At 35.9% G+C, this 6863-nt stretch overlaps 1 pseudogene; it reads right to left on the bottom strand.

The window, feature by feature from the left end:
• Window positions 1-383: 383 nt before the first annotated feature.
• LOC101441645 (N-alpha-acetyltransferase 50 pseudogene) lies at window positions 384-6811 on the bottom strand (annotated as a pseudogene).
• Window positions 6812-6863: the final 52 nt, after the last annotated feature.

Here is a 6863-nt window from a genome sequence, read left to right as displayed (position 1 = left end):
CTAAAATACCACAACACACTAAATTTATCTATGAATTAGAGAACAAGATATTGCTGCTGTTTCTATTTGTCTTTTGAAATATACAATATTTTGTAGGCTCTGCCCTTCAATGTGAAAGCAGGACACTTAAAAAATTAGCTAAAAAATTTGAAATTAACACCCTAATTTTGGGACCATATATCTTAACTGTGAAACTAAACATATCTATACCTTCTCCTCTTCCTTCAATGAAACCACCTCAAGAATGTCAGAAAACTAAAACAATCCAAACATAATTAAAAGTATTAAAACTTACAGAGGAAAAGGATGGAAAGGTAGAAAGAAAGAAAGAGAAACAAGGGGATGGGGGCTTTAAAAGAAAGAAGGGAAAAATCAAGGGGCCTCTCTTCATTTGGCGACGAGCAAGCACAAGAAAGTTCATTTGTAATTTGTTCAGTTGTCTGTTTTTTGCACATCTGCATTCTGGCCAGAAGGGACCTTGAGGTTTTTCTGTAGCACATGAGCATCTGCAGGCTCTATCCTCTTACAATAGTTCTTCTTTGTCTCCATAATCTCAAAGCCAAACTTCCTGTAGAAGTCAATTGCCGGCTCATTGCTGATTTGGACATGCAGATAGATATTTGTCAAAAGTGCCATCTTTTTCACAGATGTTTAAGACACGATTTAACGTTTTAGTTCCTATTCCTAGCCTTCGGTAAGGTCCAGACATCCTAGTGTCATGAGGTAAAGTCTCTTCTGATTCTGTGAATGATCCACCTACCGCATACTGCACCTACAAGTTTTGCTAGCTCGCCAACCTCCAGCACATCCTTATGGAACTTGTCATTGTAGCTGACTGGAAAGATGACCTGGTTTAATCTCTTCAACTGTTTAATATTGTGTGGTGTCACATCTCCCAGCTAGATCCCGCTGTAGTCTATTTTCACGTGTTGGAGCAAGGTGGCTGCCGAGGTCTGCGAGGGTTCAGGTTTCCTGGGTTCCTCCCTTCCTGGGTCTCCAGCTTAAGGCTTCCTGTTATACCTTTTTGTTAGCTGGATTATCCAGGACTACCATTCTACCTGTCTAAGTGCTCGATGAATTTTCTATTGAATGCCCAAGATTATATATAAAAATGGTTTGTTTTAGTGCTGTAAAGAGAAAAGAAACAATCTGAGTTTCAAATGGAGAATGGATATATTTTGCACAGCCATATAACAGAATAATATACAGATTTTTAAATAAACTAGGACTATCAATGTGGACAGCAAAAAAAATCCTAAGCCACAGTGCCAATTAGGATGTAGAAAGTTACAAGGACCATCACAACACCATGAGAACAAGAGAAAAAATATGAAATAAATTAAAGGGTAAATTAGAGAATTTGTAATTTTTCAGACTTCTGGGAGCTATAGATGCAAAGTCTAAAATGCCAAATTCCAGGAATGGACAAATTCTGCTTAGGTGAGCAGGGATGTATATCCACTCTCTTTCCTTGGGGCAACTGCTGAAAATCAACATAGGTGAAAGAAAGATTGTACCTGACACAGACAGGGAGATTTTCATGTAATTATGAAAAACAGCAAAGCTTGAAATAGCCTCGTGGGCTTGTGTAATGGATTAGAATCTACAGAGACACCACGTAGAGCTAGCTGTCCCTCCCAGCTGATTCTCCTCCCAGAATGTTTCCTGCATTCATGGTGGTGATGTGAGAACTTGGAAGGTGAATAAAAGGCAGAAAAACATCTCTATAGTTTCATGCAGAAAACATTAATAAGAAAATCAATGATATGAACAACATTTTCAACTATCGTAGCCTAATTGATATTTAAAATTTTCACATATATTGACTACATCCAATAAATACAGACAATGTATCCCTTTTAATTTCACAAAGAATACCCATGAAATTGACCATGTATTGGACCATTAAATAAAGTCTCAAGAAATTTCACAGGACTGAAACAATCCCAAATATATTCTCTGACTATAATCTCATTAAATTGCAAATCAAAAGATTGAAAATATACCCAAATATTTGGAAGTGAAGCAACTCAAAGAAATCAAAAGGAAAATTAGAAAATATTTTCAAATAAAGGAATATTAAAACATTTCATAATTTATGAGATGCAACCAAAGCAGTTCTTAAAAGAAAAGCTGTTGCTTTAAATGCTGGTATTTTATATATATATATGTAAAAGAAGTATATATAAATTAGAGATCTGAGCTTCTAAGTTATCAAATCTAGGAAAAGCAGAAGAGAATTTAACTTGAAGAGGAAATTAGTAGATATAAAATAAGAAAATCAACAAAATAAGGAAGTCTTTTTGTTAGTGTTTTGTGTTTCTGTATGTGTTTTTTTAATAAACCACAAGCAAAACTAAGAAAGAAGATAAAAATATCAAAATTTTGAATTATCAACCTCTTGAATGAAAAAGATGGTGTTCTAACACATTCTACAGACATTAAAAAAGTAATTAGGGTATTAGAACAAATTTATTGACAATAGATTTATTTGATACCTTAGATGAAATTCCTTGGATAACCCACTGTTTCATTGTTTCTGTAGGACAAATCATCCCAAAACGTAGTGGCACAAAACCACAGTCATTAGTGATTTCTCTCACTGGAGGTTGAGCTCAGCGGGGTGGTTCTCCCTGGAGCTTCCTGTGGTGCCCTCAGGGGCTGCTGGCTGAGGTCCTCTGGGGCTGCTGGCTGAGGTCCTCTGGGGCTCACTCTCTCCCTCCGCCTGCAGTTCAGTGTCTCTAACAAGGTCTCTATGTGGCCTCATCCGCAGGGAAGAGACTCTTACCTGGAAGTCCAGGGCTGCCAAGGGCAGGTGCTTCAAGAGGGGAAAGCAAGACTTCTTTACACCTAGTCTTGGAAGCTGGGTAGCATCATTTCCACATATTCTATTGATCAAAGCAAGTACAGGGCCAAGCCAGATTTAGGAGCAGGGAAATACAATCCACCTCTCCACAAAATGAATGGCAAATAAGTTGCCTCCTTCTTTACCCCACAAAATTTATCAAAACTGACACAAAAAGTCGACATTTTAAATGACCTTACACATGATAAAGTAATTGTAACTGTTAATAGAACCATCCCTTAAAGGAAATGCAAGGCCCAGTTTGCTTCAATGTTGAATTCTACCAAAGATCTTCAGTCCATTTGGAATAACTTCCTAATGATGGTTTCTGTAGATGTCATGGCAAATTTTTCAGATGACTCTCTGAATGACCTAGCAGCATTTATTAAAAAGGCTGTCTTTCCCACATTGGTCTAAAGCGCACTAGAAGCCAGGTATTGTATTTGGAAGGGGTTCTGTCTCTGGAATTTCTACTTTGTTCCCTTGTCCAGCATATCTACTTTTAAGCCAGTACCAAACTGTATGAACAAATAGAGCTTTAGAGTATGTTTTCTTATCCTTTGCAAAATTTTCTCCATTTTTATTTTCTCCCTAACTTTCCTTGGTTAATCTAAGACCATAGCAATTGTATAGGAATTTAAAATTCAGCTTTACAGTCCCTCTTTACCATCCCCCAATGAGAAAAAAAGGAAATATAAAGAAACAGACATAACAAGAAGCAGGTTAAAAAAAAAGCTTGCAGGATTTCAAAGTGATTTTACTGAATATAATTTAATTGGAAGAAAACTGCAACCATTAATATATTTTATCTTACATTCTCCAAATTGGGCATTGTCTCCATTTATTTAGGTTCATTAATATCTGCAAATGATGTGTGAGCGTTTTCAGTATAAATGAATTACTTATATTTTGTTGGATTTTTTACTAGATATGTGATGGTATTTTTTGTTTTTGTTTTCTACTTTCTGAGTAGAATATAATTGATGCATGCATGGATTTTGTACTCCACCAACATTACTAAATTTACTTATTAATTCTATTAGTATATCCATAATTCTTTTTTAAAATACATTATCGTGTCAAGAGTAAATAATCAGTTTCCCCTTTTTGAAAACCATATGCCTTTATTTTTCATGGTATTTTCATTGATTAACTTCTGCAGTATGCCAGATATTAAGGGGAAATTTTAAAATATCTCACCATTGAATATTATTTGTGTGGTAGGATTGGTATCCTTCTTTTGATTAAGGAAATTCCTAATTAATACTAGTTTGTTAGCACCTTGAAAAGAATAAGAATAGGCAGTGACTTCTGTCCAATGACTTTGATGCTTCTCTCAAAGTGGTTTGAGCGAGTGGAGGTGGCTCAAGCAAAGTGACCTCGTGCTTTTTGTCCTTTCAGTTAATGTAGTGAATTGCATTAATTAATTGTCAAATGATTAAACAATCCTGCATTTATGTGTCATTTGCCAGCTTTGGTGAAATTGTACATTTGGAGTAATATACAATTCATATAAAATTTTTTATAAAGATGTTTATAATACTTACTATTATTTCATGCTAAAAAATGCATAGGACTATAATACAAATATAAAAGTTGTGCCATTGAGATCCAGAATTCCATGAGAAAAAGAGTGATGTTGAAAAAGTTTTTGAAGGAAATTGGCTATTTCCCAAATTTGACAAAAGACATCAATGTAAGATTTGAGAAGCTGAGACAACCCCCAATGGGATAAACCCAAAGAGATCTACGTCAAGTTACATTATAGTCCACTAGTGAGTTCTTCTGCATTCACCAGATGGGTCCCCTACCCAGCTAGTTCCCAGGTCAACTGGACACCTACATTCTACAAGTTCTTCCACTAAAGGGTTTCAGAATTTTTCAAACCAACCAATTATTATCCCACAGTAATCAGGGGCACCTTGAGCTTTTGTTACTACAAAGCTTCTCTCCCACAGCCCCGATGGTTCAACTTATTTCCAAGTAGAACCCCTGTGTGCCTCTACATGGTATGTAGTGCCCCGCCCCCCGTCCTGGATTGTGGTCATATGTGGCTGGTAAATTGCTGCCAACTCATCTGTCTGGCATCAGTGTCCTGTTTGGCAATCTCAGATCATTTTGGATGGAGAAATCTTCCTTCACCAACAGGGTGAATAGAGGTGTCAGAACACATGTAGATCAGAATGAAGAAGTAAAACTTCTCAGCTGACATGATGGTCTACTTTAAAAATCCAAAGTAAAGAGCAGATGAGACTCAAGGGTTTGAGGGCTTGCTTCCCACATGGGATGTCCCGGGTTCAATCCCCGTTGCCTCCTAAAGATAAAAACAACAAGCAAACAAACAAAGAAACCAACTCAGGGGCTCTGGGGAAATGATGTCGCTCAGTGGCTGAGTGTTGACTTCCCACGTACAAGGTCCTGGGTTCAATCCCTGGCCCTGATACAATTAAAAAAAAAAAACTCAAGTAATCTATTAAACAAATGAACAAACAAACAAAAACCTCTTGGCAGTAATAATGGGTTCAGCATGGTTGCATATTGCATACTTAGAGATCAAGAGAAAAAATAAATTGTATTTCCATATACGTCAATGAAGTTATAAAAACAAGAGTTAAAAGTACAATAACATTTACAATCACACACAAAAAGGAAACACTTAAGTATGACTCTAACAAAACACATATGCAATATGTATTCTGCAATGCTGATGAAGGAAGATCTAAACGAGTGGAGAGACAAACTGTGTTTATCAACTGCAAAACAGATACCCAGCATAACCATCCCAAATTTATATCTAAGTTTAACACAATATCTATCCAGATCCAAGCAAAGATTTTAGTAGAGATACACAAGGATAGTCTAAATTTTATATGTAAATGTAAAGCATCTAGGAGAGCTGAAATAAAAAAGAAAGTTGGTGAAATCATTATAATCAATTTAAGCTTCCATAAAGATACAGTAATCACAACTGATTGATATTTCCATAAGTATAGATGCCTAGATCCATTGAACAGTGGAAAGCATTGAGAAATAGACCGATAGGATTTAGAACCAATTCATTTTTTACAATGGTGCAGAGCAGTTCAAGGGAGGGAGAATAATCTTTTTAAACAATATTGCTGGAATAAGTGGTTATCAAAAGGCAAAGAGAGAAAGAGAAAAAGAAACCCAATCTTATTCTCACACCTTCTGCCCAAATTCACTGAAATATATTAAAAAGTTAAATGAAAAATATGAAACTATAAACATTTTTTAAGGAAGTATAAGAGAAATTCTTTGGGACCTAGGACTTGGTGAAGAATTCTTAGACATGACACAAAAAGCATGATCCACAAAAGAAAAACACCAGTAAATGGAGCTTTACCAAAATTTAAATTCTTACTCTGCAAAAGCCTGTGAAAAGGATGAAAAGATTACCTAGAGACAGGGAGAAAATGCTTGTAAACCACACATTTCACAATGTGCATGTAGGTAGTTTATATAAAGAAAACTTGAAACTCCACAGTAAAAATGCAAAAATGAACAACAATTCCAAATGGCAAAAGACATGGAGGCATTTTATCAAAGAGGATATACAGATGGCAGATAAGAACAAAAGATGTTCAGCATCAATAAAAATTAGAACAATGCAAATTAAGAACATGATGAGATATCACTATACACTTAGGAGAACAGCTAAAACATAAAAAATATTGACAGTGCCAAATGCCAGTGAGGAGGTAGAAAAACTGGATCACTCATGAACGGATGGTGGGAATGTAAAATTGTATAACTCCTCTGGAAAACTGTCTAAATGCAAAACACTCTCACCACATGACCCAGGAATCAATGAGAAGTGAAAACTTAGGATCACACAGAAACCTGGCACAAATGTTCACAGCAGCTTTATTGGTAATATCTCTGAATTAGATACCTTAAAAATATTCTTCTGTAGGTGAACAGTTCAATGAACTGGGGTACATCCATAGCGTGGAATATTCCTCAGCACCCTCATCAAGGATATTATGGGGAGTGAAAA

The sequence above is a fragment of the Dasypus novemcinctus genome, chromosome 11 (assembly GCF_030445035.2).
Source record: "Dasypus novemcinctus isolate mDasNov1 chromosome 11, mDasNov1.1.hap2, whole genome shotgun sequence".
Taxonomy (NCBI): domain Eukaryota; kingdom Metazoa; phylum Chordata; class Mammalia; order Cingulata; family Dasypodidae; genus Dasypus; species Dasypus novemcinctus.
Note: the sequence above shows the minus strand (reverse complement) of the source record. Positions and strands in the feature narration are given on the sequence as shown.